This window comes from Anser anser, assembly GCF_964211835.1.
Source record: "Anser anser genome assembly, chromosome: 3".
Classification (NCBI taxonomy): Eukaryota; Metazoa; Chordata; class Aves; order Anseriformes; family Anatidae; genus Anser; species Anser anser.
The window spans coordinates 73281341-73304153 of NC_139722.1; the positions used below are offsets into that span (position 1 = coordinate 73281341).

Consider the following 22813-nt stretch of genomic DNA (forward strand, 5'->3'; position numbering starts at 1 on the left):
TAAATTACTGGATGTGCTTTCAAGGCAAGAGATAAACGCAGTCCAGCCCTTTCATATGTTCAGGCCGAGACCCATTTATTTCAGCATTTGCTTGCACGAAGTTCTTTTAATACAGTTCTCTTCACCGATCTAATACTCCAACAAAGACCATGTGCCTTTTTATTTTTTTTGCCACAAATGACTGCGCGCAGTATAATACGTACAGATCAAAGGAGTTTGTACCAACGAATGGTGAAAGACAACACGCTGCTTGGCAGGTTTCCACGGCACCACCACTTGCTCTGTATGGGCATGAAACCAGGCAGTCGCATCTCTGGCGGATGTGGCTTCTTGTTGCCCATAACACCACTGGCTTTCTTCTATTGTGCACAGGAACACCACCACAGAGGAACTGCTCAGCAAATTAAAAATGGTAACAGGGCACACACTGCAAGTCACTGAGCAAAGGGAACACCAACAGTCTTATTGCAACACTACACTTTAAGCAACTTCCTGTTTGCTTGAACGCACAGAAAATAATTCTTTCTTCATGCTAGGTTTTATTATTTTTAAGCCTGTGTATCTTCAATTTAAGAAATACTGCCCCACTTAGCTGCTTTCAGTAAACCTCCTCACTGTTACGAATGGTACTCTGTGACTACCAGGTCTGCACTTGCCATCAGTGCTCAGCTCTTCGCTGGAATTAGTTACCAGCAGGAAGGAGGCGACAGCCCGAAACAAAACCAAAAAGCTACCACCTCCAGCTTTCCAGTGATCCCCAACAAGTTATTTGGGAAGAATTCATTGTTCTTACAGAACAAGGTTAACTGAGAAGAGGAAACAACATACATCTGTCCTGAGTGCACATGCTTTTCTTCCCATGTTAGGGGATTTGTATGAGCGACTTACTGATAACTATGCCTAAGGTTATGAGAGGTACAAAAACGAATGTGGAGTATGAACTGAAACCCCGACTCCATGTGTTGATCTTGGCCCACAAATCTCAATGGAATCTAGAAAGAAGTAAAAAAGCCAGGCAACTCCTTGCTGTTTTTATACCAGTCTCCTGCCTGGGCTCCACAGGAACCTGCCTGTATGAGAGCTAACAGGGAAGGCACCCTCAGTGCTTCCCAGAAAGCCACAGCTCCACAACTAAACCTACCAGAGAGTAATGCCTACAAGCTCCGGTCAGAATTAAAGCTTCATTGTTTGAGAGTTGTACAGAGGATCACTGCCTCCTCTCAAAGAAAACCTACTTTGTAATAAGCCAAAAACATTCAAAAGATAGCAGGAAAGGATGCTTATGAAGTTGTGATTTCTGTCGCCTCCATAATTCCTGCGTACTCCCAACTAACATCACAGATCCACTGACGATTGCCCTTCCTCCTCTGTCCTGCATCCCCAACTCTCCCCAGATCCACAGGAACCAACCTCTCTCCTCCTCACTCTCAGGCTAGTCAGTGAATAGAAAAATTAACCTTCAATTAACTGTTCTCCGTTTGAACTTAACCTAAAGATTGTGATTTCTCTTTTAAGCTTGAAGAAGGGTTCCTGCATACAAATCCTTTCCAGTTTTCCAGGCATGCCAACTGGTCTAACAAGAAAAATTACTGCTGACTGCAGATGTTATATCATTTACGTTATCCACTTTGCTTAATCCCAGCTATGCCAATCAGACAACATAAAGCCAAACAGAAAAAAAACAGATACACTGCAGCCTCCTGTTATCCATGAAAAGATGAGATAAAATGTTAAAGCATCTCCAGTCCTGCAGATTGTTCCCCTGGCATCTCTGCAACACAAGCTAATGGTTCCCTTGAAAGGGGGCAAAGCTTCACAATTCAATTGTTAAATCCTCCAGGACCTGCTTTGATCACCAGGCCATCTGATAAGCTCAGCACGCTTTACCAGAGCTCTTGTTTGTGGCCACACTAAAGCCTGACTTCTCATGCAGGTTTTACTGTAATGTGCTCCTGAAAGAAACAGTTATTCTCTGGGCAATGCTATCAAGAGAACTGATGCTTCGTAACTAGTGCCCAGTTGCAAAATGTGTCCTGCTCCATCTCTGCGTCAGCTCCCGTACAGCTCAGGTTCTCCCTCAGCCCCGTGAGGGAGCGGCACACATGATCCAAAACAAGGAGGGTACATAAGGTGTATCAGGAAAAGTTTTGCTCTGTCTTTACTAGAAGGAAACAGCTTACCAGTGAACAGCACTAGAGGTCAGATTTCACTGACTAATAGGTTATGCTTTTTCTTATCGGTATTTGACGTATACAAAGCAAGAAATAGAGCACGTTCATCTGTGCAAGCACTGACACACAAAAGACTTGAGCGTTGAGAGAGGAAACATGAGAAAAGAGGGTGAGAAACAACCCCAAAAATGTTGCATGTTTTGCAACGATCAGTAATACAGCATTTGATAGCCCTTATCAGTTAGGCTTACACCACAGCGACCACTTGCTAAAAAGATAAGCAGACAACACTCATACTTTCACACACGGATCCACCCTGGGACAAAGCAAAACAGCACCCGACCCGTCAGGTACCCCCCTCCTGGCATGCCGTGATTGTGCATGGCCCTGCCTTGTGCCTTATCCAGGGGCTGCGTGCCAGGACTAGCCTCTGTATCCCACTGAAAGCTTTTGCAACAACGATGGCTCAGACGAGCAGTACTTAGGAGGTTACTCCCATTCTGATCTTGCTGGTTTGGGTGACGTATTACTGTCTACGTCACAAAACAGAAGTTTAAAGGAGAGCAGCGTGACCTATAATTTATAAGAATAAGGAAGGGCCATCTTAAATTGATACACTCAAAAATTAAATCCAAGAATTATACAGTGGTTACAAACCTGCTCCTCCCAAACTTTTATAAAACACCAAATGCATGGACAAGTACTTGCCATCAGGCATTTGAATCTCTAATGTTTGTTTTTGAGCTTCTTCTTGAGACAAGAGGGCTAGGAGCTACTTGATTTGAATAAAAGTCAGGAATCTGGCATAATTTAATCTTTCAGAAAAAAACAGCTATTTACAAGGCTTATAACATGTACAAACAGGGGAAACGAAAGCACGGAAGATTAAAAAAAATAAAAATGAAAATTGACGATTACTAAACGGCTCTAAAGGCGATTACTAAACTGCACTAAAAACTGCAACTATATGTTGTCTTTTTGTCAATCTAGAAAAGAAGGATCTCCTTCTTTTCTCACTTCTGCAGACTAAGGTATTCAATGCAAATTAATAAATTTTGTGGGTGATACAAAGTCAGAACACACTTTACGAATCAGATGACCTTGAGAGGTAAGGTAACAGAAATGAAATTAATTTTGATAGGACAAGCCCTGCAGAACTAATAAAATAGAGCCTCATCATTTAGAAATGACAGAGGAGAGAAGTATCTGGGAACATTAGCTTGCCAGTTAATGTTTCTGGTCTACTAGCATTATACAGCTCTATGAAGGAAAAAAATGACATTAGGAAGGCCTTTTTCCTGAAAAGAAAGGGAATGGCCTAATGCAGTACTGAGACAATCTCTGGGCCAGCACATCAGTACCAGACATCCAGGAAAGAAAAGCTGAAACAAAGCAAATGCAGACCAGGGCTATCGGGATGACCAGTAACCAGAAAAGCTTGGCTCACTCAAGCTATCAAAAACAAACAAACAAACAAAAACCACATGAGGAGGGGATTGGGGTGCCCCTCCACAAGTATGCCTTAAAGCTGTGGCAGGTTAGGAGAGAGACAAGAACAACTGTGTAAAATGACCAAAAACTCAAGTATCTGTATATTCTCAACCTTCTTCTAATCCTTTTAACAGATGACAAATACTTAACAGCTTTAGAAACTGAACAAGATTCATCTTCGAATGAGTGCATTATACTGCTGCTAGAAAAAATACGAATTTATTTCAAAGATACAGGAACTCCCTTCTAGTCCTATTTCCTGCCACTAGGTCCAAAGGAGTTCTCAGCCAAAAATCAACTCTCAGGGGCCAGGATCTCAAAATGTGAGCATGCACAAAAGCAAACATGAACCGAGTTAATAGATGTCTTGGTCTGCCTTTGTATTTATTCAATCAGAGTTGAATTCTTTGACATAATGAATCATTAGCATTTCTCTAATTATAGGGCTATTGGCAGTATCCATACTTAGGAGTCAGAACAGCTCCCACGCTCATGACTTTGTCTTTGCTACATGCATTGCTTGCATGTACTAACTAGATCATCTACAGATTAGAAAAGTTATTTGACTCAAGTGAATTGTTCATGTTCAACTCAAATACTAAGGAAGGAAAGCTATTCTCACCCAATGTCTCTCCTTCCTGCATGTTATTCTTACAGAAGTCTTCATTTCTATGTGGACCAAGTTTATCCTAAGTTTCAAATTAAATAAAAATTTGGACTTTGGAGAGAAAGCAGTTCAGAACAAAATGGCACATCAAGAGAGAAAATCCCATTGTTTTATTTGCTCTAGATCCACATCTTCCACATGTTTAACCTTCACTTTCAGTTACTGATGAAAAGGGATGGAACCAACCTCAGAGAGAAAACTGACATCATTTTAAAAGAGAATACCAGTTGCCATAGAAAGTAGCAGGAATTGGGGAAAAAAAAAGTGATTTGATTAAGAAACTGAGCAAAAGGTAATTTAAAACCTAGAAAAAATCTGTAGTGCTTTTAAGTAAACCCTCTTTTTACTAAGAGCTACATTTCATAGAGGTCTAAAGACAAAAAAAAAAAGGAATTAAGAGTCTCAACAGAACAAGAAAACTGGGGTAATGGCAGCTAAAGTTTCTGTATGTTTCCAGCAATATTTCCATTTACTTTTTATTTCAGATAACCAGTGCACTCTTAAGAAATATCCATATATTGCCAGAAATAATATGCTATGAACAACTTATTTTCAGGAGCTAAGGCAGATATCTTCGACTTAGCCTTCCTATGCACAACATACTCTCTCTGAATGTCAGGACTGGAAACAAAAAGCTGACTTGGTACCTTTCTTATACCATCACAGTTAATTTAGTATTCAGTTAATGGTGAATGGCCACCGAACCTCTCTCATTTCGAGAACACAGTTCAGAACAAAGCCATTACTCATTTTTCACTTGCATTCCCTGAATTCCTTGTCTCTGCCTGTAATCTTACAGCATCTCATCACGTGAGGTCTTGAGAGACAAGAACAATGTCCTGGTGCTTATTTTAGCTTCTGAATCCCTAACAGTGACTTTCACCAAGCGTTCTTTAAAGGGACAATAAGGTCAGAAGCTACAAGTCAAACAAATGGCTTTCATGAATTAAAAATAAAGTACGACAGATCAAATATATCCATCAAGTATTCGTGAAGCTGTGATACTTGTACTGGATGTAGTGCATAACTCCCCAAACTGAAGTTATCCAAATAGGTAAATATACAAAAAAAACACTTAAAAACAAACAAACAAACAAAGAATGCAACACACATAAGAAATGCTATATTCAGTTAAGTCAGACGTACACCTGAAGAACACAATAATATCACATCACAGGTAAGGAACAAAAGATCTGTGCCTCTCAAATCACATTCAGTTTAATTGTGCTTGCATTAACATTTCCTCAATGTTTAAGTGCAGTAAGAAAGTCAGAAAAAGAATCCCCAAGCATCCCGACCTGCTCAGGAACCTGGCAATTCATTTGCTCCAGCAGGAGGGGGTGTGAAGTTTTCACCAGCTTGCCTAACCTCTTACTTCTCTAACTAAAAGGGTGCCTGCAAAAGGAGTACTACTGGCTTTCTGCTCTGTAGTCCCACCAGTAAAAGAAAACGCTTGCAGAAATGGTGCACACAGAGGTAACCATCTCCTTGCTTGTACATGACTACTGTCTTATTCTGAGAATTATTTGCACAGAATAATTTTCCTTGCAAACACAGGTTTAGCTTATGTGGTACACAGCAGCCCAGCATAACCAACAGACTCAGAGTTTACGCTCTTCTATTCTGTTTCTAAGAAGACGGGCTTTGCCAGTTACAAAAGGCAGGCTGTCCCTCTCTGGTAACCAAGGCATTTTCCTATTCAGTGCTTTGCAAATTAGGAGGAGCAGCAGACAGACATACCATTTCAAGGAGGTACAGGAAGAAGAGCTATCACTTCTTTTAAAAGGCAGAATCTGAGTGTCACAGAAATACTAAAATTAAGACCCATCTTGCAAATATGGTGTGTGCGTGCTGGGAGCAGAGGGGTGTGACAAAATCAGATGCATATGTCCTTTTGGTATTCCACTCCTGAACTTTACCACAAGTATTTCTAGCACAACAGAAAACACTTCAAGGTTTAAGCAGAGCATACAATATTACACAAAATGTATTACGTACCAGAACAAAATTAAAAAATAAAATAAAAATTAAAAAAAAAAATCCCATGCCAAACTGATCAAAGCAGTACAGAAATCCCAGAATGAGGCTGCCTATGGCAAGAGTCAGTGACTTCCTTGACTTTATCCAATGAGTTCCTGTTCTGAACAATCACCACCTTTGTTGCCCCCATTTTCTCAAAATTAAAGATATTCACAGGACCCACGTGACTCACTGACCCCAGCACTTAATGCAATGCTTATCAACTTGGAAGGTGATGAGACAATGTTGTCCTCTTCCCGCAGCCTAAGCCATACATGCTACTGCATTACAAGTGATTGAAATGCCCTCCTTTAACTCATGCAAGCCGACATTTCTCTTTGTATTAGGAAGATTCACAGCTTTTTAAGACAAAATGTTCTTGATGGTCATCTGGACTTCTCACAGGAGTTCAGCCACTTGAAACTGAGAGGCGCAGTAATAGCCCCAGCTCCGGTTGCTGCATCACAGCCACCAAGGGCAGGTTGCAGAGTTGTTAGGTTGCCAGCTGGCACCGTGCCTGAGGTCTCTGGGGTTCCATGCAGGCCATTTAGATCTTCTCTAAAGTCTTGCCTACAAAGCTGGAAAGCCAAAAAGCAGTGCAAATAAGCACGATTTAGCATCTGAATTTACTGACCTTATTTGAAGGCTCAGGCAAGAATAACACCCTATGTAATCTACACCACTGCTGCAATGTCTTTGCAACAGCTTGCACCACAACAGAACCAGGGAGAAAAGTGCCTTGAGGTACTCCAGTCCTCTTTCATTATGGGCCTGGTATTTGAAAACTGTGTAATTTTAACCAGTTCAGATCCTTCTCCAGCTGGAGTTGCCATGTAGGCTGATAGCAGCGGAAGAAATGTCAGCAAGTTCCTCTGAAGGACAGAAATCACTCATGGCTTGGGTTGCGTTGCTGTGAGCACCCTTTCTTACAATTTCTTTTTGACTGCTAAGGATGTAACTGTGAAGCTTGTGAAAAAACAGCACAGCAGCAGATGACAACACTCCAGTCAGATGGCATGCAAAGGCTCCTCCAGTAGCCTGGTTCTGTGGAATGAGGCTTGCTTGCAGGTTTCCACAAACGAGAACTCATCCCAGAATCCTCCAAATCCAGATGTTGCAGCACATCAAATCACTCCTTGATACAGGACATAAATAGGACAAACAAACAGATCAAAGTTCTTAAAGAAAGACTGCTTTTATGCACTTTGTGCGAGAGGCAAATTGTCTTGCAGAGGAAGATGCACAGGAGGGAGTGGAGCTACTTCTATGGAGAGTCCAAGTCAAGGGGCTAGCCCCAGACCTGAACAGAAAGTCTCTATGTTCTTATCCAAACAAATAGCCAAATAAAGTTTTGAATCTTGTTTTAGATTATTTTTTCCTTTGCTGTTTTAGAACACACTTGAACTTTCAAACCAGAGCAGGCTATTTATAAAAACAGCCCAAACAACTCGACCAGGAACACGGACAGGAAGCAGGGCTTCATCACCTAACATCCCTAGGGGTGGGCAGAGAGGGGCCCTAGGCTGGCCACAGAGCCCACTGACGAGGGCTCACCGTTAGACCCTGAGAGCAAAGGCAGGGCACGCAGCGTACAGAAACACTCCCCAGGGAAGCGTGCGAGACGGCGCTCTTCTATGGAGCCCGGGGCACACACGGGCTGCTGAAAGCAGAGCTCACTGATAGCTGCCCAAAGGCACGCTCTACCCAGAGGGAGCCCGTGACTGGAAAAGAGTAATATGCTAAAAGGAACACTTCACAAATGCACAGTTTGGAATATTAAAGTACAGACCAAACCACCACTTTAAAATTATAACAACCCCCTCCCTCCTTCCAACATGCCTATAATTTACCAATCTAACTTCAAGATAAAAATCACAGAGTAGGAGACAGGATGATGTATTTTGTAGTTAAAATTCAAAAGAAAAACAAAACAAAACAGAACAATTCAACCCTACCCCCCAGCTGGTTCTGTAAATTACAAATAATGAATGCAACTGTAACCTGAAATGCGATTTTTGCATTGGTCTTAATTAAACAGAAGTTCCTGAAGACTGATGGTACACACTTTTTCCCCACTTTTTTTTTTAAAGTATAAATATACACTGACATTTACATAAGTTGGCCAGATCCTCAACTGGTATAAAAATAATCTTCGACTCCAGTGTAGTCACTGTTACAGCACACTGAGTAACGCAAAATGAGGAACAGACTCTTCACACCCATTACAAAGCTTTATCTGTGGTTTGATCTTCCTGGCAGTTTAACTTCAATGCTTGGCTAGTCACAGAATTAAAACATGCACATACACATGCATGAATTGGCTAGCATAATAAGTGAAAAATATGCTGCATTATTCAAACATCACGGCTGAAATTTTGGCGGCAGGCACCACACAGCTACAGTTCTGGTGCTTTCTGTGCCTCGGCTCCCTGAACGTGATCCATTTCATGCTCTTACAGAATGAAGACAAGCGCTGTACTGATAAAAAGTGTGAAACACTTTTTGATGGAGTGTCATCAGTGTTTTCTCAGATGAAACGTACCGAACTAGATAAACTACTGCCAATTTAGTATGGCCAAGCCTGCGTTCCTGTAACACAGCCAAGCTGTAATTGCTTTGGGAACACAAATCAGTATCAGATTTAACACAAGATCTTAAATGCACAAATTTTCGAAGTATCCTGAAAGTTATAGAGTGTTTCGGATCCTCACAGGGTACTACCTATGACAGGAACTGCGAACTTGTGATTAAAACAGGACTGAACCTTTGTACCTCAAGGCGTGCCTCTGGTATCTGAGCCAGCAGCTCGGATCCGGCCAGAAGCCAGGCCTGGCACCGAACGCTTGAGTTCCTCTGTGCCAACAAACCACCTCGCTGCCAGCTTCCCCCGGCTCCCACTCCCACATTGCCCTCCCTCTCAAAACAGACACTGATCATTCGGGTCTGACCAAGTGGATTTTCCCTCTTTCTAACCTAAGGCCCACAACATGCAGAGCAAAATTTCTTCTTCAAGTAAGGAAGTAATTTTAATTCCGCCTATGTATTCATGAAACAGGGAGTTTCGACTGATGCTCCCTTCTCTAGTACAACCCTGAGCTAGAGCGATGGAGGAACACAGAAACAGGTTTTGTTCACTTCTTTAGCCACTGTTCCTTTTAAACCATCTCCATGTTGAAAGCTAGAAGCAACCCTCCCGTAAGAAAAAAACAGCTGCACACTTCAAACATTTCATTTCACAGCTTTTTTCTGTCTTTTATCCCTACACAAGCTGCCTACAAAACAGCTTCTTCTCTCCAAGTTACGGCGCGTGTGGAACAACGCCAGCCTCGCAAGCACAACGGCTTTAATGCTTACACAGATCTGCAGCAGTCACCGCATTGAAATGCTCTTTTCAAAACCTTTGGGGAAATTAATTATTTAACAGCCACATGTCAGAGAGATTTATCTCCCGTCTGAGGGCTCCTCTTACCCTCCTTCCCCAAGGAATTGAGCAGTGCTCCTATGCTGCAACAAAGCAGCGGCTCCTGGTGGCAGCAGGAGCGGGCGGTGCAGACACCAAGGCCGCGGGCAGCTCCTCCTGCCCGACTGAGCGCCAGAGGCCAGCACACGATTCCCTGCTGCAGACCTACAGAGGCGCCAACGGGAGCGGCAGGGATGACCTTCCAGTTGCAATGCCGTAATTCAGCTGAAGTGCCCAAGACAAGTTGATCCCATGTTTTTTTCTACTTACATTTTTCAGATCTCAGGAAAGCCATTCTGCAACAAAAGCACCCATCTGCAACAGACACTGCCCACGTATGAGAGCAGCAAACTTCCTACCTCTTTTTGGTCTTCTCTGTTTAAAAATGGGATCATGACTTCAGGACTCTGCTGCATCACCAAGTCAATGACATAAGCTGGAAATAGAGCACAGGCCCCAGCATCCTGGCTTACTCTTTGTACGAAGGCCAGCAACATCACTATCATTCCACCCAATCTGGGTCAAAGTACTCAACAGTATTTCAACCTTCTCATATTGCTCACAGGAACAACCTTTGAAAACGAGCCCTGACGATTATTATGGCACTCCAATATCCTACGTAACACAGGAAGAACCTAGCACACCACTGCTCTTAATGGAGGTCCAATTCCTACCTTTCCAACAGAGACAAAGAACTTTTCAAGGACTTCTTTACGTGGCCCATACATCAAGTAGCACCAAACATGGGGCCCTGTCCTCCCCACCAGCTCCAAGTCACCAAGTCCTACAGTGTTACCCACAGGGCTTGGGACGCTCCCAGGACATTGCTCGCCCTTCTGCTCACCTGCACTTGCATAACGGGCTGTTTTCCACATGAAGAAATCCATCGTTTGTTTTCATAATAAAGTCCAGACCTCAAAGACTCATGGATCTGTCATTGCAGCCTTTTTAAGTTCTTAGCTGAGGACTGCATGTACCTTCAGGAAAAAACTGCTGCCATACAACTAAGGAAATTTAAATCACCTTCCAGGAAACCCTGAATTTTAGGCATGAATTAATGCAGATCCCAGCACTTAGTCAGAACCTACAAAGACACAAGAAGGACAAACTCTATGTAAAGCTTGAATTCAACCAGAAACTTTCTTAACATTTAGCATTTAGTAAAATAATGTTGTCTCATACTAAAAGGAAAATATACTGTGCTCTCAATTTTAAACTTTAGATAAACCAGGAACATCTGAAAACTAAAGAAGTACGTCAACTATTTTGACTGTGTATCTCCCTTCTTCTTTATGAGCACAAGAGGCAATACATGTTAGAATCACAGAATGGCCGAGGTGGGAAGGGACCTCTGAAGATCACCTAGCCCAACCCCCCTGCCGAGCAGGATCACCTAGAGCGCATTGCGCAGGATGGCATCCAGGTGGGTCTTGGATAGCTCCAGAGAAGGAGACTCCACAACCTCTCTGGGAGGCACTGTGCCAGTGCTCTGTCACCCTCAGAGTAAAGAAGTGCCCCCTCATATTCAGCCAGAACCTCCTGTGCTTCAGTTTGTGCCCATTGCCTCTTGTCCTCTCTCTGGGCACAACTGCAAAGAGACTGGCTCCATCCTCTCAACACCCTCCCCTCAGATATTTATACACATTGATGAGGTCTCCCCTCAGTCTTCTCTTTTCCAAGCTCAGCAGGCCCAGTTCTCTCAACCTGTCCTCGTACAACAGGTAAAATAATAATAAACTTTAATTGACATATTTTGGTGGGTCGGAAAACTTTTTGATAAAAATTCAACTCAGAAATTCAGTTGGCATTCAATTTCTGAAAACATAATCCAACAAGTAAAAAGAACTTTTCTGAATACTGCAGTGTTAACATCTCCTTCTCTGTATTTTGCTTTGCATAATGAACAGCATTATAAAGGGCAAGGTCAGACAGAACCCACAAAAAATGGCTGAAGTCTGAAGGAAGTAAGAGATTCTTTATGGCTAGCTTGCCAAAAGAGAGTCTTCAGCAAACTACAGAGTATTAGCACGTTGCACATCTTTGGATAAGGCCTAAGATGAGCTAGGGAAAAGGCCTGGAAAATGTCAGAGAATGCTACGAGCTTGTTTGCTTTAAGAAAAAATAAAAATCCAATAAAAGACTCTCCACAGCATTTGAGGGTGGTACAGGCAAGGAGCTACATCACAGCAGCAAAAGCTATAATAACAAGAGCCACTGTCAAAAGCCTCACTGCTGCAGATCTCCCACGCTTTCCCAAAAACAAGGATAAGCTTCTTAGAAGTGACAGCCAGAAATTAAGTCTGCACAATCACTCTATTTCCTTAACTAACACAGGCAGCAGATACATTCATTCATCAAAATCTTTCATTAGCAGTACATATTAATTCCCGGATCTTTGCTTTGAACTACAGAGCTACATAAGTTCCAATGAGCAGGGAGAAATGTACGTACAATGAAAAAGAAACCTCGTGTATTAGGAAGTTCACTTGCACTTTAACCTTCAATGCAAGCTCCACACTCATAGATGCAATATACTGGAGATTCAATTTAGAAACACAGCTAAGTGAACTGAAGAATAATCAGACTGAAGAGCACTTCCCCCTTCAACACCGTGAGATAAAGGAAATGTTAATTAGTGATGCCCTAATGCAATTTGTTTGAGAATAGAAAGAGCACACACATGAAAAAATACTAATAGCAGTGGGCTAACAGAAGAACAAAAACATCTACCCACAAACAATTGCACTGTAGTCTCTTATATCTCTGTCTCTGTGGTTCTTTATTTCCTTTTGAAATTTATTTCAGCAAGGATCAAAATGGTTCTGCCCAAAGGGTAACTGCCTCACCAAACCCAAGCAGACTACAGAACTGTTTTGCATTCATTTCCATTTTTTTTCTAATACAGCGTTAAAGGATCCCTAATTTTAAATACTGTGTTGGATATTCAGCAACATACATTCAGTTTGCCCAACAAGACCTTGCCCAACAGACCCTGAAAAGTGAGAAAACAACATAATCCTCACAATGTTTGCAAACGAGTCACAAGAAACAACCACCTAGCCATAGAGGAGGACCACATGTGCACTCAGAAGCTCCTTCAACTCAAGGGTCACACTGAAAGACCTCAAGTAACAGCTGAAAGGAAATATTGCTTCCTACCGGGTTTGAAAAATTCCTGCAAAAAGTTGGTAAGACATCAGATGCTTTCACGGGACCAGCTGCTGAAATCCTTGCTGTAGAAAGAGCCCCACAACCTACTCCACAACAACATGTAGCTACGGGACTTCCATGCTTTTGAGAGAGGGAGAAACATCATGGCATATGCTTCTAGCAGTGCACACTGGAAAGAGAGCGGGGCAGTAGGAGATGCAGCCAACCAAAAGCAAACCCTGGAATGAGGCAACATATTTGGCACCTCACCTCGATGTTACACCAGAAGATGTATTCCCTGACCTGACAGAATTCAAAATTCCTCCAGTAGTTCTGCCCATGCGAACAGTGCTCTTTCCCAGACAGGGCTGAATCACTGCTAGCTTGGTATTTGCTTGTAACAGCTGATGGTGATCCATGAGCTACTCTCCACATCTTTGCGGGAGGGTTACATAGGATCAAGAGGCTCTCTCTCCTTCAGATTCAGTACCATTCTGTCAATTAAAATCAGCCCTAGAGCTAAGATGAGGTTTCCACAAGTATGCCAGGTCTCTTAAGAAGGATCTGGTCCTCTAGCAGTAATATTCCCCCTTAATAAGGCAACAACTATAGCAAACTTGTAAATATTAATGTCTCATATTCTGTGCTGTGACTTGGCACAGAAAATTAATGTTGCTGAATTTTATCGTGACATACTTTAATACAAAAACTCCAGATTTCTCCCTGTTCAGGAATCTAGGAAGCTTGCTGCCCAGATCTAATGCTCAGCAAGAGGTGCTAGGAACTTTGTCATGTGAGATGTCAGACAGCAAACAGAATGTGCTTCACCTTCTTCTGCTTCCCTGCTATCCCCCTCTCCATTCAGCAGGATACCACCACCACCCTTCTTCAGATCAGGAATCTGAGGCAAAAATAAAAAAATATATAAAAATAAAGAGGGTAAATGAAGACAAGCTACATCTACAGAGGCTCCAGCAACGGCAAAACAGTATCAGGCGTCTAGACGCCTACCCGGGCAGCCTGCTCTAAGGAACCTGCTTTGGCAGGGGGGTTGGACCCGATGATCTTTCGAGGTCCCTTCCAGCCCCTACAATTCTGTGATTCTGCGATCAGCAATAGGAAGATGCTCTAAAGATGCACTAAAGAAGATCAGACTAAGTGCCTCCCTAGCTCTTCAGCAGCCTTAGACAGATAGCATCAGTATCAGAAGTTCTGTTATATCCATTTTCCTAGAAAGTAGTTCCTTTCTCCTAAACCAGCAGCTGATCGTAACAGCCCACATCCCTTCCAGGCTGAATTAGGAGCTCTGCTTAAGGCCACGTGCCAGTGACATCGAATTGCACTTCGTGAACAGAACAGCACTATGCCCACAGAGAGCACCTGCAATCCGTGTACAGCCTTGGGTTCCACCAAACTTCACCGTCGATATCCGAACCACTATGAAAACTTGGTAACAAAGCATGCAAATGGCATAAGATGAGAGGGACTGAAATGTTATTGTCTGGTACTGCAAACTAATGTTAGTACAGAAAATAAGGAGGCATTTGTCAGGCACTGCAGAAGACTTATTCATATCTGTTACAAGCTGGGGAAAAAAGGGAGTTTAAGCTGTCATGGATGCAGAAAACAAATGCATTATCTTACTCTACCAACAAGATACTGGAGAACCTGTTACATTGACTAGCTCCTTCAAACTTTCCAAATTAGGGTAAAGAAGTACAAGGTCTGGTCTCAGTGGGGATCTGTACAAATAACCAGCAGCATTAACACAAATGCGTAACAGGTACAAAAGCGCATTAGGAAGCAGGCTGGAAGAAGGTGTTGAGAAATTACTTTAAAGTAGACAACACTTTAGGTGATTTCTACTCTAGCAAGACATCTACATTGTCAAGGCAAAGGAAACACACTTTTTCAGGGCAAAACTCTTTTCAGCGTGGAAGAGATCTACGTGGGCCTTTTGGAAAGCTTCTAAAGGGAAATGAACCATAAAACCAAATACAATCTACCAGAAGGAAACTGTGTACACTCACATCTGGTGATGCACACACAAGCTTGAGGGACAGTAACTCAGACAAGTCTCTAGAAGACAGCAGAATACTGGGTCACATGCCATAATACATTGAGAAAATATTCAACAACAACTAGAAAACATTTCAAAATCACATCCACAACCAAAAATGGCGTGATCTCCCCACCACCCCTAAAATAGATCCTTACTATACAGCTTATCATTTGAAGAAACAAGAGGTTTATTTCAGTATTATGGTGTACATGCTTAAGTCTACCTTTTTTTTTTCTTTTTTCTTCCCCTCTTAGAAAAAGACTCAGACCCCAAAATGAAGCAAGAGCAGGAAAGCACACCGATACAGGCTGCAGTGTACTTCACAGCTTGAAACATTTAGTTTCCAACATCATTTTGTAAACAAATACTGATAGCTTTTGAGAAGTATGATCCCAAGAACTCTTTGCCAGCCTGCGAACTAATAGCGTGTTTTGGACAAAAGAAAAAAATAAAAACAAAAAAGTACCTGAAGTTATAAAGTTCAGACATACTGACTCTTTAAAAGTGAAGCTTAGATAGATTTGCCTCACATTAACTTTTTTTTTTTCAAAAAAAGCACTAGAAGGCAATCTAGCTGTAGAAACATACAATATACTGCTACAGAGTTCATAACTCGTCATACATTATTTTAAATCAGAGGCATATCTCCTGCTACCCCGTACTTTGATGGCTTCAGTAAATCAGATACAACTTTCTCATATTCCATTGTCCTTGCTAGCATCAAAAGGTAAGATCGCTCCTGTCACCTTGCTCATTTGTCACTATATCTTTTTTACAATGCACTGCTATATGTTCCGCCATTACTTATAGGGAAGGAAAGACAAAGCAAGCTAGAAAATTAAATGTTACCATCTGATCACAAATACACACTCTTCTCTGCTCCAAGCATATTTTACTTGATACAAAGTCTGTAACACAACATACCCCTATGAATTTAATTTCTGAAAGCAACAGAATCCAAAAGCTTCAATGATATTCATCATTCCAACAAAAGCAGTTTTTAGAGAAAGCTAATCATCTACACTATTATACACAGCTCAGTGATCAACACGGGTAATTGGAACTTATAAGCATGAACCTCCCCATCCCCAATCTGACACATAACCCCCTACTTTAGATTGGCAGGGAACGTGGACCTAAGACTCCATTACAGAAAAAAAGGTAGGACTAGAGTTTGTATAGAGACACCCAAGGTAGCCCAAGAGCCGAGAACAAGATTGCCACAGCAGCACGGAGCTCACTGGGGCTATAACAACCACCTTACTGCCTGGGTAGGTACTTGGGCAACCTGCTTACTTGGATCTCTGTGCTACTGGGGTTACCCTGTATTCCTCAGCAGAAGTCATCTAGATTAAAACTAACATGGTGTCCTGGTTTCAGATAGGACAGAGTTAATTTTCCTCCTAGTAGCTGGTATTGTGCTGTGTTTTTGGTTTAGGATGAGAATCATGCTGGTAACACGATGATGCTTTAGCTGTTGCAGAGCAATGCTTACGCTAAGCCAAGGACTTTTCAGCTTCTTGTGCTGTCCGGCCAGCAAGGAGGCTGGGGGTGCACCAGGAGCTGGGAGGGGACATGGCCCGGACAGCTGGCCTGGGCTGGCCAGAGGGATGTCCCATGCCACGTGATGCCATGCTGAACAATCAATATGGGTGGGCTGGCTGGGGTGGGGGAGACTGCTGCTTGGGGACAGGCTGGGCTTTGGTCAGCGGGTGGTGAGCAATTGCATTGTGCATCACTTGTTTTGTACTTACTAGTATTTCTCTTCTTTCTCCGTCCTACTAAACTGTTTTTATCTCAACCCACAAGCTTTTACCTTTTTTCCCCGATTCTCTCCCCCATCCCACTGCTGGAGGAGGGTGAGCGAAGGGCTGTGTGGTGCTGAGCTGCCTGCCGGGTTAAACCACAGCATGTGGGCATCTCCTGTAGTTTCCTATAGTCATCCAACCCCATGGTGGGGCTTGAGTGAAAGCAGGAAAGGCTAAGGTGACGGTCCAGCTATCAGAAGCTTCCAGGCAACATTTTCTCTTTCCGTGACTACCAAATCTGGCCTCCAGTATTTGTTCTAAACTTTGCTTAGTCTTTACAAGTGGCTTCATATGGATGTGTTGTGTGGAACCAAAATAAGAAAGGCTTATATAGACAAGTAACAGCACTTAAGAAAAAGTCATTCGTATACATTACTGGAAACAGCCCTGCAAACAGACTAAGAATGCAGTCCTAAGTGCCCTACGAAAGCTCTTTGTTACATCTATGTTGACAAGCATAATTCAGTTTGTATTATAAATAAAACACTACAGGATTATATGAAGGACACTGTGGCATACTTTGAACAACACCAGACTGCTGCTTCTGCACTGCAAGATGACAGCAGAGGGAAGTGCAGAAAGAAGAAAGCTCTGCCTTACAAAGGCCCTCGTTTCCCATCCCTTCCTGCTTACTCAACTGCCCCAGAGAATTCTCCTCTCTGCCTCAGCATCACCTTGGTACAAACAACAAGCAAAATGGTCCAGGGCTCCTCTGAACTCCAAGTGGGCACTGGGACTACACGCAATCAAACAAAATCTTGAGGATTAAACGTGATACTATCACTCATCCTTATTTGGACACCTTATCGTTGTACATGGAAGGAATTAGCTTTACTGTCTCATAACAGTCAGTTAAGATGAAGGTGAAGCAGTTCTCAGTTTCATCTGATTTTGTTTCTAGAAAGCTCGGTCATAAGAAGAATCAGCTTCCGTTTTGTTCTCTCTGCAATCAGTGAGCGGGCATCAGGGGTGCCTGTTTCCATGCAAAGAAGGGCCTTCCCCTCAGAGGGATTTACAAACTGCGGCCTACAAAGTGTAACTTTACCCAAAGGTATAATAATACCCCTTTCATAGCACAAGAATAGCTATTAGTACTACGATAATTAATTTATTAAGGCAAATGAGAAGCTAAGACAATTGCTTTTAAAACCCTTTTGCATCCTTCCAGACAATCATACTCTTGTTGGCAGCTCTTCCATTTATGCAGCACAAAGTTCGCCTTGTGATGAGAGGCAGTGGCAGGCCGGTCTGCCAGGCGCCCTGGGAGCACCAGCTGGTTCTCAACAGAAGGGAAAGCTGAGTTTCCATCAACACAGGGGCAGCACGAGGACAAGCTATCAACCACTGCTCTGCTCAGAGACAAACATCTTCCTGAGTAAATATACCCAACACCATTAAAGATGACATTTGTCCAGCAGGTGTAGTCCCATTCCCAGTTCCAGCACATGGCAAGTTATGTCCCAAGCTGCCAGCAGGTGCCCAGCACACCCTGTTCATCCCCGGGGTAGCACTGCACCAGCCTACCAAGCACAAACCAGTTCAGGATGTACAAGGCACTCTCCCACTGCCCCAGCAAGCTACACAGCCATGTGCACACATGGCACTACAGCCAAGAGATTTGGAGCTTAGTGATATGGCTGGGTGGAGGACTTGTTAGTGTTAGGTCAGAGGTTGGACTCGGTGATCTCGGAGGTCTCTTCCAACCTAGGTGACTCTGTGATTCTGGGAAGAGAACCTGTTCTCCCTACTGCCTTGGCCAACTTCACACAGTAGTGCAGACGAGCTCTGCGTATCCTTTGTGATGGTTTGCTGTCTCCAGATAACAAGGAGGATGTATTCCAACCTCTTCCAATTCAGGTACAAGCAGCATCAAAGACTGTGATGTATTCCACACTAGGTGTGTTTTCTTCCTTCCTTAGATACCCAATAGTTCTTGGTCTTTTGTAAGAAGAAACTGAGGACAAAGTGCTCATCAATTATTGAAAAATAAAATATAAGATTGATTGATTGCCCAACCTATGTTCCAATGCCATCTTCCAAGTACACTTGTTTTTAGAACTTGTTATTGTTAGCAGCTTGCATGGGCTTGCAATGTTCGGTTTCCCTAATACAGCTGCACTCTGCAGAGTTTGGCATCAGGAAGAACTTACAAATACTGGCTGAAAGTTCTAAGCCCAAAGGCCTTTTCTTTTTCCCCTTACATTTAAAACACAACAGAGAACATGTAATCCTTACTAGTCTCTTAGCTCATTTAAGAGCAACACAGACAAAAGAACAAACAAGGTTTCCTCTGTTGTTCTTTTCAAGTTGAATATAACTACTCTCTGCAACTAACACTCTCCAGTAAAGGTTAAGACATACAGAGTAAGGATGACTACAACTAACCATTACCCTATAGATACTCGGCAAAGGGGTTAATGGGATCAAACAGGGAGAGTTTATTCACAATTAAGCACAAAGTACGCTGGAGATATAAAAGCAATCCAAATTACAATCTGATGACAGGTCAACACACCCTTTCGAGGGCACGAGACTCAACCTGAACAAGGCTTCCAATCGACAATGAAGAACATTTCTCCAGCTCTAACTTCATAAAAAGACATGCCAAAAACATGCCAGTTCATTAGAATGAGTATTTTTTCTCTTGCAACACTACATCAGAAGTTCTCCCTAACTCTAAAGTACAATAGAGCAAGTCAGTACAGAAGCTAAACTCACCCTATCTGCCCAACCCATGATTCACAGTTGGTTTGAAGACAACTTCTCAACACCAGTTACTGAAGGCAGCCGCGTGCATTTCTGCTCCTTTCCCTTGAAGCTGTTGCTCTAGTCAATCCTTTCCACTATAAATTCAAACTAGAAAACAAGCTTTCACTTCTTCTCTAACTTGAATCAATGAGCAGGATTTTGAAGTATATGGCATTAGCCTGCTGCGTTGTCAGTAGGTACGGTGAGAAACTACGGAGCTACTGGCATACTCCCAGTGAAGCAGCAGCTCACACGGTTACATGTCCTCAGCTACCAAAACACAGTTATTCCATATGACCTTTTTATGGTACGAACACATTTACTTGAGCTAGTCTGACTTAACTCAAGTGAGCAGATGAACATCCCCAACTCTGGCAGAACCACTGCAGTGAGGACAAATCATGAGCCACAAAAGCAGTTTAGCTTCCTATATGCAGTATGACAGCAGACGTTGCACCTGGGCAAGTGAGAATATTACATTCCTATACTAGAAAAGAGACAGGAAGAAAATGGGTAGAAGAAAATTTCACTATTATTTGAAATACAAAAACACTTTCCCAAGAGTATGGTGGCAAGGATGAAATGCTCTCCTTCAATTTTGCAGAATTATTCATCTCAACCATTGACATCAAATGGAAACTGGCTGAACTTAGAAAGATCTAAAGGCAGCTGCTGCTTTCATTTTACTTTTAAGTTAAACCGTGCCTGCTCTATTTCACTACTGGGTTGACTTTGTGATTCAGACTTCAGCAGCCGCTCAAAGCAATGTGATGCTTATCAGCTGCGAACCACAGGCTTCTTCTCTGTGTTCTCCATGGCTAAGCTTCGTCATCTCAAACAGCAGGCTGAGTTTCCATGACTTTCATTGGGCCCATACAGACCCAACTTAAGTTACGTATTAGTCAGCACACCAATGCCCGCAAAAGCCATTATCTTACACATACAGTAATATAAAAACACATCAGTTTTGACTAATTGATCTACTGCAGTTCTTCCAAATACCTTTTTTAATTAACTACCATTTTCCCCTTTTCAAACATCACTCAAATAAGGGTGACTCATATCAAATGACAGATTGCAAACCAGTGTAGTAAAGCTCATATAACTGTCTTTAACCTAGAGCTAGATTGTTCTGGGCATAACTGGGCAAAAATCTCACAACACAACCTTTTCTAGTGGAGTCAACACTTAAGACTAGATCAACAACCCTGAGTGAAAAGCCATCTACCTGATTGTCCTGGTTTGGGCTAGCATAGAGTTAATTTTCCTCCTGCTAGCCGGTGTGGTGCTGTGTTTTGGACCGATGAAGGACAAGCATGCGGTATTATTACAGGCTCTTATTCAAACAGTGACCAGCCCCTGGTATAGATGAGACCAGGCGGAGGGCAGCTAAAGGATTCAGTCTGGAGACTCTAAAGTAGCTGGTGTCTCTGCACTACATAGCCAAAAGGCTGAACGGGACAGAAGGTATCGCATTAAAAATAATATACATACCTAAATGTGTTCCTCTATACTAAAAGAAAGGTTACACATGTGCTATCTTCTACATTCCATGGCTTCAAACATATAGCATGCTACCAGATAAAAAGTAAAAACTTGGCCACATTCATGCCACCGTTCACACACGGAAACGTATACTACTTGCAAACTCCCTACTTCAGGCATATACACACAGACAGCAAAAAATGAAATTTCTCACAAGGAACATCCCCCTCCCTTTATTACAGATATAGTAAAAGAGTACCCCCAATCCATTTGGGCCCATATAACCTGATGCAGCTTTGAAATTTGAGTCAGAAGTGTTTAAACAAAAATGTTTTTAACAGTTGCACATCAGACTCACTGATGAGATTAATCCCCAACAGCCTCCAGTTTGAGATGAGTGGCAGATTTCTGCATCAAGCAGTTGATTATGAATACTAACAATGCTTCCCCCTTCTCATATCGCAAGCAGTGAGCAGGCAAGCTGGAATAAACCACTGCGTGGTATTTCTGCAACACAATTCATCATCCCATGCTGAAGGGTTATTTTCCTCTGCATGAAACCACTCACCATTGACAGTGACATCACACTTGGATCATCTTTAGGGAGCCTCAGAAGGCATGCACTTTGTAACAGTTTCATTTTTAGAAACCACTTTTGAGATTCAGAAAGGCCCAGGGCAATTCCCCTGGACCATGGACACATTTAACAGTGCACACACAGCTACCGGACATGGGTACACTACTGTGTTTTTAACAGCTTTGGAGGGATTGCACTCTGCTGTATGTTGATAGCAATTATGTGGAAGTCAGAAGCTGCACCACAATAAATCTGTGCTGAAGCTGCAGTTATAGCTCTTCAGAAACAAATATATAAACAGACTGATATTATCAAGGTGCTCTGATAATCTACTGTTTATGAGTGGAGACTCCACCAGCCTCCTATTAACAAAGAAGAAACATAAGCATATAGATCTCAGTCATTCCACTGGAATTACCTGTTTAGTCAACGGTCAGTGAATTGTCACATCTCCAACAGTTGTAAAGGTTTGGCCTTTCTACAAGTAATAAATACCCTGAGCTCACACTCCCCTCTCCCCCCCGGGACTCCCACTTCTTTCAGTGCTTACAGGCTACCAGCTGTGTTCTACATTATACACTTTATGCTTATACCAAATACATACGAATGCAGCTTAAAGTCTGAAATGCTTATTCAAGCAAACAACAATTTGCAACCGACTTAAGAAAGCGGTATATTGAATCAGTGTTTTTCCTTTTTTTTGTTATTGTTAATTCCTACTTCTGAGCAGTATTGGCATATGAAAACTGAACAATGATTAAAAACAAAATCATGCATAACAAAGAGATTGAAAGTGCTACCGGAAATGACTTGTTAACACTGTAAGCCTCCAGATAATGCATCTCAGCAACTTATGCTATTATTTGGTCAATATTTCCCATTTGGCTTAATGGAACATGATGGATATCCAAATGAGAGGCAGTCTTTCTTCATTATCCTGAGTCGAGCAAGTATCCCAATATAAAAGAGCACGACATTTCAGCAGAACAGCACATTTGAACAAAGCATACACCTCTTCACACAAATGCAAGGGCTGTAGGAAGCAGTAATGATCTTTATATAGGTTACTTTGAAATCTATTTCAGATTTTTTTTGACCATTCCCTCAAGACAAAATATGAAAGTAGCTTAAAAAAAAACTAAAACAAAACAAAAAAAAAAAAAAAACAAAATAAA

At 42.3% G+C, this 22813-nt stretch overlaps 1 protein-coding gene and 1 long non-coding RNA gene across 3 annotated transcripts in view; both read right to left on the bottom strand.

The window, feature by feature from the left end:
* Window positions 1–22813, bottom strand: part of AGPAT4 (1-acylglycerol-3-phosphate O-acyltransferase 4) — a 79915-nt gene that overhangs the window by 40987 nt on the left and 16115 nt on the right. The gene's annotated exons all lie outside the window — the stretch shown is intronic.
* LOC310897083 lies at window positions 157–22813 on the bottom strand. Its single transcript, XR_014582035.1, has 2 exons — window positions 10653–22813; window positions 157–7483 (listed from the first exon to the last, which is right to left on the bottom strand). It is a non-coding gene; the product is annotated as an uncharacterized lncRNA (long non-coding RNA).